Raw genomic sequence first — 12,624 nt, 5'->3', positions numbered from 1 at the left:
TGCAAAATAGGCTCGGCGCACGCAGGGAAGGGTTTTGGGGGTTACACGCGTAACCCTTTGAAAATCTACCCCAAAGGGCTTTTGAAAAGTGTCCGTGGGCTTGTGTGTGTGCAAAAGTACACACATTTTAAATATGCAGAAGGAAGAGCTGATGCAGGGGCAGGGAAATCACTTGTGTGTGTGCAAAAGTACACACATTTTAAATATGCAGAAGGAAGAGCTAATGCAGGGGCAGGGAAATCACTTGTGTGTGTGCAAAAGTACACACATTTTAAATATGCAGAAGGAAGAGCTGATGCAGGGGCAGGGAAATCACTTGTGTGTGTGCAAAAGTACACACATTTTAAATATGCAGAAGGAAGAGCTGATGCAGGGGCAGGGAAATCACTTGTGTGTGTGCAAAAGTACACGCATTTTAAATATGCAGAAGGAAGAGCTAATGCAGGGGCAGGAAAATCACTTGTGTGTGTGCAAAAGTACACACATTTTAAATATGCAGAAGGAAGAGCTGATGCAGGGGCAGGGAAATCACTTGTGTGTGTGCAAAAGTACACGCATTTTAAATATGCAGAAGGAAGAGCTGATGCAGGGGCAGGGAAATCACTTGTGTGTGTGCAAATGTACACGCATTTTAAATATGCAGAAGGAAGAGCTAATGCAGGGGCAGGGAAATCACTTGTGTGTGTGCTTTTGATTTTCGGAGGTGGAGGTGTAATGTGTCTGACATGGTTTCTGAACACTGCCTGATTTTCACAATATGTGCATTTCTTATGTTCTTATGACTCATTCACGCAACTCCACTTTGAGAATTCATGCTAAAATTTAAGTACTTTACAATATCCGAGCCAGGATAGAGAAAAGTCACAGGAAGGTCCAAGTTTTGAATTTCATAAATAAAGACTTTGGTAAAATGGGGAATTACCTGGACGTTGATGGATGATGGGTGAGGTGGAACAATAGAGGGCCAAATTTAAAGGCAACACATTTCCTTGTAAGAAAAGTAAATGTGTAAGAGGAAAAAGAGACGGGTCTGATTCTCAAAGGAGATGACTAAAAATGAAGGCAAAAAGAACAGCGTTCAAGAAGTGCAAAGTTTCCCAAAGAGAGGAACCCAGGGAAGAATATCTGGTGAAGCTGAGGGGGACGAGGAAGGTAAGCAGGAAAGCTAAGTTCAAACAGAAGAAAAGCTTGGCAAAGAGGTAAAGCAAGGTGACAAATCATTTTTCAGATATAGCAGAGAAAGTAGGAAGACCCATGGTGGTACAGGAAAAGTGAAAGGAGACAAGGAGCAATGCAATGCATGTTGAAAGATGAAAACAGCAGAAATATTAAGCAAATGCTTCAGTTCAGTGTCTCTAAAAAAAACCCTTGAGAAGCACCATTGCTGATTGAGAAGACTGAAGATAGGGGTGGAATAGACGAAACTCCAGTTACAGAAGAGAATGTATGGGAAGAGCTAGGAAAACAAAGTGGACAAGGCCATGGGGCTGGATGAGGTTCATCCCAGGATACTGAGGGAGCTCAGAGATGTGCGGGTAAGTCCGTTGAAAGACCTGTTCAATAGATCCCTGGAAATGGGAGTGCTGCCGAAAGATTGGAGAATAGCGATGGTGGTCCCGCTTCACAAGGCTGGGAGAAGAGAGGAGGTTGGAAACTAAGGAAGTGATTTTACAAGGACTTACACATGTCAACATCCTTCGGACAATTCAATGGCATGTACTGTAGTAATTTTCAAAAGCCCGCTTATATAGGTAAACTGCATTTACACGTGTAAAACCCAATTTTAACATCCTATGGACAATTCAATGGCATTTATTGTAGTAATTATCAAAAGCCCGCTTATATAGGTAAAGTGCATTTACCCAATTTTAACATCCTATGGACAATTCAATGGCATGTATTGTAGTAATTTTCAAAAGCCCGCTTATATAGGTAAAGCGCATTTACACGTGTAAAACCCAATTTTAACATCCTATGGACAATTCAATGGCATGTATTGTAGTAATTTTCAAAAGCCCGCTTATATAGGTAAAGCGCATTTACACGTGTAAAACCCAATTTTAACATCCTATGGACAATTCAATGGCATGTATTGTAGTAATTTTCAAAAGCCCGCTTATATAGGTAAAGCGCAGTTACACGTGTAAAACCCAATTTTAACATCCTATGGACAATTCAATGGCATGTATTGTAGTAATTTTCAAAAGCCCGCTTATATAGGTAAAGGGCATTTACACGTGTAAAACCCAATTTTAACATCCTATGAACAATTCAATGGCATGTATTGTAGTAATTATCAAAAGCCCGCTTATATAGGTAAAGTGCATTTACACGTGTAAAACCCAATTTTAACATCCTATGGACAATTCAATGGCATGTATTGTAGTAATTTTCAAAAGCCCGCTTATATAGGTAAAGTGCATTTACACGTGTAAAACCCAATTTTAACATCCTATGGACAATTCAATGGCATGTATTGTAGTAATTATCAAAAGCCCGCTTATATAGGTAAAGTGCATTTACACGTGTAAAACCCAATTTTAACATCCTATGGACAATTCAATGGCATGTATTGTAGTAATTATCAAAAGCCCGCTTATATAGGTAAAGTGCATTTACACGTGTAAAACCCAATTTTAACATCCTATGGACAATTCAATGGCATGTATTGTAGTAATTATCAAAAGCCCGCTTGTATAGGTAAAGTGCATTTACACGTGTAAAACCCAATTTTAACATCCTATGGACAATTCAATGGCATGTATTGTAGTAATTTTCAAAAGCCCGCTTATATAGGTAAAGTGCAGATTTTATAAAACTACGCGCGCGCACAAACCAAAGTATGCCGGATTTCAATAGATACGCACAGCTCAAAATCGACAGCCTGCACGCACCGAGCCGCACAACCTGCCTCTGTTCCTTCCACCCCCCACCTTCCCCTCCCTTCCCCTACCTAACCCACCCCCCCCCCCGGCCCTATCTAACCCCCCCCCCCCCCCCCCCCACCTTTGTTGCACAAGTCATGCCCCCGGAATGCACACGATGACGTGCCGACCACGACATGCCCGACGCGCCCCCCAACACGCACGTCCCGGGGCTTTGCACACGCTGGCAGCCTATGAAAGATAGGCTCGGCGTGTGCGGGGGGGGGGGGGGCGGTTTGGGGTAGGTTTTCAGGGGTTACGCGCGTAACCCTTTGAAAATCTACCCCTTAGATTGCAGATGATAGATCATTCCTCAAGCCTCACTAGAACTCACTTCATGTTTCCAAATCTTCCAGGGTGTCTAACCTGTTGCAGAGATTGGTATCATCTGCAAAAGCACAAATCTTTATGGGTAACTCTTCTGCAATATGGTGATTCGATTATTAGAGATGTAGATAGCAGGGTGGCTGGTGGATGTGAGGACCGCATGGTAACTTGCCTGCCTGGTGCAAAGGTGGCTGTTGTCTCCATCACTATCAGATGTCTCTGCTCCGCCCACCTTACCTCATTGGCGACTCCCTTCGGGGTTGATGGAAGGCTAGGTGCTGCGGCATCTCCAGGCCATCCTCCTCCGGCGTTCCCGGACTGGCTCGATGCTGCAAGCCGCCATGTTGACCAGATGCCTAAGGGCGCGCGTGCGGCCCGACTGAAGTACCAGTGTTGGCGCGAACCTCAGGGGCGTCCCCCTGTGATGACGACACCAGCTCCAGATATTTAAGGTCTCAGTTTTCGCTAACAAGACGAGTTAGCAAGGGATTGGTTTACCTAGCTTTCTCCTGGTCGCTGCGGATGGGATTCACTCTCCGCAACCCTAGCTACTCTGCCTCCTCAGACTTCACTAGATGTACCCGCTCCTCGGGGGGGCCTCGCTTTCTCTTTTTCATTGCAGGTCGAAGTCCGAAACCAGTACTCGCTCCTCGAGGGCCCACGTCCCAGACTTGCTCCTGAATACCACTTCTGCTAAGAAGTCATCGCTGCTTACAACATTGTGAGTTTCCATTTATCTCTCAGAGCTTTCCCTGGGACCAGGTACTCGCTCCTCGAGGGCTTACTGCACTCCAACTCCTGGGCTGCCTCAAGAGACTATGGCGTCAGTCTTATCATCAAGGACTTGTTCCAAAACTCTGCATACCCTGCCTACTCACTTTCTTAGCTTCTCTACAGCTCAGCCACCCCAGGATCACTGTTCCAGTACCTGAGGTACTACAGCCCAGCCAGGCGCTTCCAGCTCACTACTGCCACCTCTGGTAGTTTACTATATTGTCCAATAAAAGAACTAGTGTGTGTCTGTCTCCTACACTAAGCCTGACCAGTGGTCCCTCTCGGGATTTCCCCCAAGGGTGTGGTCAACTGCCACTGGTCCAAGGATCCACCCACAACTATTCTAAATAATAACAGATTGCTAAATACCAGCTTTAACAACAGAGCTTTCTGACAGTGGCAGACCACACGTGTCACCTAGATAGGATTATAGACAGTGCTGGGGAGGAGCCAGCTGCCTTGGTACATGTGGGAAGCAAGGCAGCTAGCTTTAGGTAGGAAGCCAAAATCCAGAACCTCCAGGGTGGCATTCTCTGAAATGATTCCTGTTCCACGTGCAGGTCCCCAGAGGCAGGCAGAGCTCCAGAGTTTCAATGCGTGGATGAGACGATGGTGCAGGGAAGAGGGATTCAGGTTTGTAAGGAACTGAGGCAACTTTTGGGGAAAGGGGAGACTTTTTCGAAAGGATGGGCTCCACCTTAACCAGAGCTGAACTAAGCTGCTGGCACTAACTTTCAAAAAGGAGATAGAGCAGCTTTTAAACTAGAACAAGGGGGAAAGCAGACAGTCACTCAGCAGTGCATGGTTTGGAGAAATGTATCCTTGAAGGATACTAATGAAACAGGAGAGTTAGGGCATCCCCACAGAGAGGTTCCATTAAAAGCAAACATAGTCTATACGCCTATATTTAAAAAATCACCAAAGCTAATGATTTCTGAATTATCCCAAACAACTGAAAAGCAGGTTGTTAAAACAAACTAAAAACACACTTTGAAATGTCTATATGCCAATGCCAGAAGTCTAAGAAGTAAGATGGGAGAGTTAGAGTGTATAGCAGCAATGATGAGATTGACATAATTGGCATCACAGAGACTTGGTGGAAGGAGAATAACCAATGGGACAGTGCTATATCAGGGAATAATTATATCGCAATGATAGGGAGGATCAACTTGGTGGGGGTGTGGCACTTTATGTCTAGGAGGGTATAGAGTCCAACAGGATAAAGGTCATACAAGAGACTAAATACTCAGTAGAATCTATATGGGTAGAAAACCCATGTGTGTTGGGTAAGAGTATAGTGATAGGAATATGCTACAATTCACCTGGACAAAATGGTCAGACAGATGATGAAATGCTAAGAGAAATCAGGGAAGCAAACCAATTTGGCAGTGCAATAATAATGGGAGATTTCAATTACCCCAATATTGACTGGGTAAATGTAACATCAGGACTTGCTAGAATCAAAGTTCCTGGATGTAATAAATGATTGATTCATGGAGCAATTGGTTCAGGAACCAACAAGAGAGAGAGTATTTTAGATTTAATTCTTAGTAGAACGCAGGATTTGGTGAGAGAGGTAATGGTGGTGGGGCCACTTGGCAACAGTGATCATAACATGATCAAATTTAAACTAATAACTGGAAGGGGGACAATAAGTAAATCTGCAGCTCTAACACTAAACTTTCAAAAGGGAAACTGATAAAATGAGGAAAATAGTTAGAAAAAACTGAAAGGTGCAGCTGCAAAGGTTAAAAGTGTTCAACAGGCTTGGACATTGTTTAAAAATACAATCCTAGAGGCGCAGTCCTTATGTATTCTGCACATTAAGAAAGGTGGAAAGAAGGCAAAACGATTACCATCATGGTTAAAAGGTGAGGTGAAGAGGCTATTTTAGCCAAAGAATCATCCTTCAAAAATTGGAAGAAGGATCCATCTAAAGAAAATAGGATAAAAGATAAGCATTGTCAAGATAAGTGTAAAACATTGATAAGACAGGTGAAGAGAGAATTTGAAATGAAGTTGGCAACAGAAGCAAAAACTCATAATAAAAACTTTTTAAAATATATCCGAAGCAAGAAACCTGTGAGGGAGTCGGTTGGACCATTAGATGACAGAGGGGTTAAAGGGGCTCTTAGGGAAGATAAGGCCATTGCAGAAAGAGTAAATGAATTCTTTGCTTCCGTGTTTACTAATGAGGATGTTGGGGAGATACCAGTTCCGGAGATGGTTTTCAGGGGTGATGAGTCAGACGAACTGAACGAAATCACTGTGAACCTGGAAGATGTAGTAGGCCAGATTGATAAACTAAAGAGTAGCAAATTACCGGGACCGAATGGTATGCATTCTAAGGTACTGAAAGAAGTCAAAAATGAAATATCTAATCTATTAGTTAAAATTTGTAACCTATCATTAAAATCATCCATTGTACCTGAAGACTAGAGGGTGGCCAATGTAATCCCAATATTTAAAAAAGGCTCCAGGGGCGATCCGGCTAATTATAGACCAGTGAGCCTGACTTCAGTGCCAGGAAAAATAGTGGAAACTATTCTCAAGATCAAAATCGTAGAGCATGTAGAAAGACATGGTTTAATGGAACCCAGTCAACATGGATTTACCCAAGGGAAGTCTTGCTTAACAAATCTGCTTCATTTTTTTGAAAGGGTTAATAAACATGTGGATAAAGGTGAACCGGTAGATGTAGTGTATTTGGATTTTCAGAAGGCGTTTGACAAAGTCCCTCATGAGAGGCTTCTACGAAAACTAAAAAGTCATGGGATAGGATGTGATGTCCTTTCATGGATTACAAACTGGTTAAAAGACAGGAAACAGAGAGTAAGATTAAATGGTCAATTTTCTCAGTGGAAAAGGGTAAACAGTGGAGTGCCTCAGGGATCTGTTCTTGGACCGATGCTTTTCAATATATATATAAATGATCGGGAAAGGAATACGACGAGTGAGATTATCAAATATGAGGTTGATACAAAATTATTCAGAGTAGTTAAATCACAAGCGGACTGTGATACATTACAGGAGGACCTTGCAAGACTGGAGGATTGGGCATCCAAATGGCAGATGAAATTTAATGTGGACAAGTGCAAGGTGTTGGATATAGGGAAAAATAACCCATGCTGTAGTTACATGATGTTAGGTTCCATATTAGGAGCTAGCACCCAGGAAAAAGATCTAGGCATCATAGTGCATAATGCTTTAAAATCGTCGGCTCAGTGTGCTCCAGCAGTCAAAAAAGCAAACAGAATGTTAGGAATTATTAGGAAGGGAATGGTTAATAAAACAGAAAATGTCATAATGCCTCTATTTCGCTCCATGGTGAGACCGCACCTTGAATACTGTGTACAATTCTGGTCACCGCATCTCAAAAAAGATATAGTTGCGATGGAGAAGGTACAGAGAAGGGCAACCAAAATGATAAAGAGGATGGAACAGCTCCCCTATGAGGAAAGGCTGAAGAGGTTAGGGCTGTTCAGCTTGGAGAAGAGAGGCTGAGGGGGGATATGATAGAGGTCTTTAAGATCATGAGAGGTCTTGAACGAGTAGATGTGACTCGGTTATTTACACTTTCAAATACTAGAAGGACTAGGGGGCATTCCATGAAGTTGGCAAGTAGTACATTTAAGACTAATTGGAGAAAATTATTTTTCACTCAACACACAATAAAGCTCTAGAATTTGTTGCCAGAGGATGTGGTTAGTGCAATTAGTGTAGCTGGGTTCAAAAAAGGTTTGGATAAGTTCTTGGAGGAGAAGTCCATTAATGGCTACTAATCAATTATACTTAGGGAATAGCCACTAGAGATGTGAATCGTGTGCCCGTTTGTCTTAACGATCGGGTTCGGCTGGAGGGAGAGAAATATCTGATCGCTGGAGATGTGAATCTGTTCCGATTCACATCGTTAATTTTTTTTTAGTGAGGCCTGACCCTTTAAAATTGACCCCTTACCTTCCCCCACCCCTCCCGAACCCCCCCCCCAAACTTTTTATGAGTACCTGGTGGTCCAGTGGGGACGCGGGGACCGAGCTCCTGCTCTCAGGCCATCTTTAAAGATGGCGCTGGCCAGCCAGTGCTCCTACCATGTGACAGGGGCTGGCCAATGGCACGGATACCCTGTCACATGGTAAGGGCAAAGGGCCATCGGCGCCATCTTTATGACTGGCAGCCGACGGCCCAAGAACGGAAGATCGCTCCTGGGACCACCACTAGAGCACCAGGTAATTTAAAAATGTTTTGGGAGGATCGGGAGGGTGGGAGAAGCTAAGTGGTCATCTTTAAAGAGTCGGGTGGGTTTTTTTTTTAATCGGGCCATCGGCGCCATTTTTGAGTGGCAGTCAAAATGGCGCCGATGGCCAGAGAGCGGGAGATCGGTCCCCGCGCCGCCACTGGACCACCAGGTACTCGTAAAAAGTTTTGGGGGGGGTTCGGGGGGTGGGGGAAGGTAAGGGATTCGTTTTATAGGGTCGGGGTGGGTTTAGGGGCTGTTTTGGTGTGCCGGTTTTCCCGCCCTCCCCCCAAATAACTCCCGTTAGTGGGCACTAACGGGAGTAACGATTTTTCATGATAAATCGTGAAAAATTCTATTGTATCGCACACTGTACCGATTTTTGACGATTTAAAAAATATCGGACGATTTTTTTTAAATCGTCAAAAAACGATTCACATCCCTAATAGCCACTGCTATTAATTTAATCAGTAGCATGGGTTCTTCTTAGTGTTTGGGTAATTGGCAGGTTCTTGTGGCCTGGTTTTGGCCTCTGTTGGAAACAGGATGCTGGGCTTGATGGACCCTTGGTCTGACCCAGCATGGCAATTTCTTATGTTCTTAACTCTGTATGTCACCCTGGGTTTCGAAGATCATCGTTTCTCCACTCTGGCTTTAGTAGATTCTGGAGCTGGTGGAAATTTTATTCTACAAGATGTGGTAGAGCAACTGCACATTCCCACTTGCTTGTGTCCAAAGCCAGTGATTATGTCCTCCATTCATGGAGATACCCTGCCGGGGAGGATAACTCATCATACAGTTCCGATGGAATGTCACATTTCACAGAACCACACCTAAAGCAGTTACTACCCGTAAGAGAAACATGGGGGTAACCTGCATGGAGCAGCAGTTACTACCCTTAGGAGAAACATGGGGTAACTTGCATGGAGCAGCAGTTACTACCCTTAAGAGAAACATGGGGGTAACCTGCATGGAGCAGCAGTTACTACCCTTAAGAGAAACATGGGGTAACCTGCAAGGAGCAGCAGTTACTACCCTTAAGAGAAACATGGGGTTAACCTGCATGGAGCAGCAGTTACTGCCCTTAAGAGAAACATGGGGGTAACCTGCACAGAGCGGCAGTTGCTACCCTTAACCGAAATGTGGGGGTAATCTGCATGGAGCAGCAGTTACTATCCTTAAGAGAAACATGGGGGTAACCTGCATGGAGCAGCAGTTACTACCCTTAACAGAAACATGGGGGTAACCTGCACAGAGCGGCAGTTACTGCCCTTAACAGAAACATGGGGGTAACCTGCACGGAGCGGCAGTTACTGCCCTTAACAGAAACATGTGGGTAACCTGCATGGAGCAGCAGTTACTACCCTTAACAGAAACATGGGGGTAACCTGCACGGAGTGGCAGTTACTACCCTTAACAGAAACATGGGGGTAACTTGCATGGAGAGGCAGTTACTACCCTTAACAGAAACATGGGGTAACCTGCATGGAGCAGCAGTTACTACCCTTAACAGAAACATGGGGGTAAGCTGCATGGAGCGGCAGTTACTGCCCTTAACAGAAACATGGGGTAACCTGCATGGAGCAGCAGTTACTGCCCTTAACAGAAACATGGGGATAACCTGCACGGAGAGGCAGTTACTACTCTTAACAGAAACATGGGGGTAACCTGCACAGAGCGGCAGTTACTGCCCTTAACAGAAACATGGGGGTAACCTGCACGGAGCGGCAGTTACTGCCCTTAACAGAAACATGGGGGTAACCTGCACGGAGTGGCAGTTACTGCCCTTAACAGAAACATGGGGGTAACCTGCACGGAGTGGCAGTTACTACCCTTAACAGAAACATGGGGGTAACTTGCATGGAGCGGCAGTTACTACTCTTAACAGAAACATGGGGGTAACCTGCACGGAGCAGCAGTTACTACCCTTATCAGAAACATGGGGGTAACCTGCATGGAGCAGCAGTTACTACCCTTAACAGAAACATGGGGTAACCTGCATGGAGCAGCAGTTACTGCCCTTAACAGAAACATGGGGTAACCTGCATGGAGCAGCAGTTACTGCCCTTAACAGAAACATGGGGATAACCTGCACGGAGAGGCAGTTACTACTCTTAACAGAAACATGGGGGTAACCTGCACGGAGCAGCAGTTACTACTCTTAACAGAAACATGGGGTAACCTGCAGGGAGCAGCAGTTACTACCCTTAACAGAAACATGGGGGTAACCTGCACGGAGCGGCAGTTACTACTCTTAACAGAAACATGGGGTAACCTGCAGGGAGCAGCAGTTACTACCCTTAACAGAAACATGGGGTAACCTGCATGGAGCAGCAGATACTACTCTTAACAGAAACATGGGGGTAACCTGCATGGAGCAGCAGTTACTACCCTTAACAGAAACATGGGGGTAACCTGCACGGAGCGGTAGTTACTATCCTTAACAGAAACATGGGGGTAACCTGCATGGAGCAGCAGTTACTACCCTTAACAGAAACATGGGGGTAACCTGCATGGAACGGCAGTTACTGCCCTTAACAGAAACATGGGGGTAACCTGCACGGAGCAGCAGTTACTACCCTTAACAGAAACATGGGGGTAACCTGCACGGAGTGACAGTTACTACCCTTAACAGAAACATGGGGGTAACCTGCAAGGAGCAGTTACTGCCCTTAACAGAAACATGGGGGTAACCTGCACGGAGCAGCAGTTATTACCCTTAACAGAAACATGGGGGTAACCTGCACAGAGCGGCAGTTATTACCTTGGAAAGCTTGCTGGGCAGACTAGATGGACCATGTTGGTCTTTTTCTGCCATCATTACTATGTTACTATGTCTACTTCCTAGACATGTGAAAGTAACTGCAAAATAGTCTTTCATGCATAGACTTGGAATTGCTTTTCAAGCAGAGATTTATGTACAGAAGCCTCACATTTTTTATGGAAATCCTTTTTAGAATCAGGCTTACAAATGGTAAATAAAAATAACTGCAATATTTGACAACACACACACACATGAAAAAATGCCCAGATTAAGTGATTAGCGTGCGTGAGGGTGTTGTGCCCTCGGGACATAGGACCTTAGATGCACCCTGTGGGACTCTGAACATTCAGTCTCACAGGACTCTCAACCTCTGTAAACACCCTGACAACAGGATCTTCACAACAGCTGAACACAGAAAGCCTTAATGAGTCATAATAAAGAAATAAAAGAAAAATAAATATAATAAAGATTAGTGAGAATAAAAACAGGAAAGCTGAAGCAAGACGAGGCAAGTAGGTGGAGGACTTGCACAAGGACGTTGCTGCCTCACCCTTGTGATCTTGTGCCAATCTGATAAAGCACAAAGTGTTTGCAAAAGTCTGTGTAGATTAGAGCACGGAGGAGAAGGAATTACAATTATATAAAAGACAGACGCGGAAAGAAGGATCCTTAAAGCGCTACCACTAGCAAAATGATTTTCAATAACTCGTGCCTTTTAAAAACAAATCTTACTGAGAGGAGATAATGGTGTTCAAGCTGAAAGCTTTACTTTCCAACATGCCCAGTAATGTGAAATTAGTCATGAATACAGCACGGCCAGCTGAAGAAAGAAAGGGACTACAGTACTGAGCATAGCCTTTTCTCTCCCCATTTCTCTGCTGTGCCCTTTCCAACATCCACTTCCCTTCTCCCCCTCCCCTCTTTCCCATCCTAACTTTTCCTTCCCCCTCTCCTGTTTCTTGTTACCATGCCCTCTCCTCTTCCCACTTCTATCAGTTTTTCTGCTTTTAGTTTATAATCTCTTTTTTACATATTTTTTGCATTCTAAGTGTTTTTAAAATTAACATTTTCTTTTTCATATTTATATCTTTTTAAATACATATTGTTATCTATTTTCAGTTTTCCAGTTCAATATAATATAATATAATATAATTACTAGGGATGTGCAGAAGAAAAACATTTGTTTTGGTTCGTTTATTCATCTCGTTGGGACCCCAATTCATTTCGTTAGTTTCAAAACAAAAAAATTATTATTATTAGTCTGATTCGTTTTTTGTTTGCCATTAAAGTCAATGGGGGAAGTATTGCAGCCTATTTTTGACTGCAGAATTTGGGTTTTCTTATCAATTTGGACAAAATTTCTGGGGAGCAATCATCAGAATGAGAAAAAGGCTGTGGCAAAGTAACATGAATAGCCTAAGGCATTTTAAAGGTGCAAAGGAGTACCAGGGGTGGCAAGAGAGCTTTAACAGAGGCACAAAGCAACAGCGAGAGTGTCAAAAACACACCACAGCATCAAAAGAGAGCACCGATAACAGATGCATGAACACTCGAAGGCAGCAAGACAGGCAAAGCGGTAAAACAAGTGGCATCAACCTCCT

General features: G+C 44.0%; 1 protein-coding gene across 1 annotated transcript in view; it reads right to left on the bottom strand.

Moving 5' to 3' along the window:
• Positions 1-12,624, bottom strand: part of LOC115078764 (2-hydroxyacylsphingosine 1-beta-galactosyltransferase-like) — a 159,059-nt gene that overhangs the window by 62,139 nt on the left and 84,296 nt on the right. The window lies entirely within an intron of this gene.

The sequence above is a fragment of the Rhinatrema bivittatum genome, chromosome 1, assembly GCF_901001135.1.
Source record: "Rhinatrema bivittatum chromosome 1, aRhiBiv1.1, whole genome shotgun sequence".
NCBI classification, from domain to species: domain Eukaryota; kingdom Metazoa; phylum Chordata; class Amphibia; order Gymnophiona; family Rhinatrematidae; genus Rhinatrema; species Rhinatrema bivittatum.
This window is presented reverse-complemented; position numbering and strand designations above follow the sequence as displayed.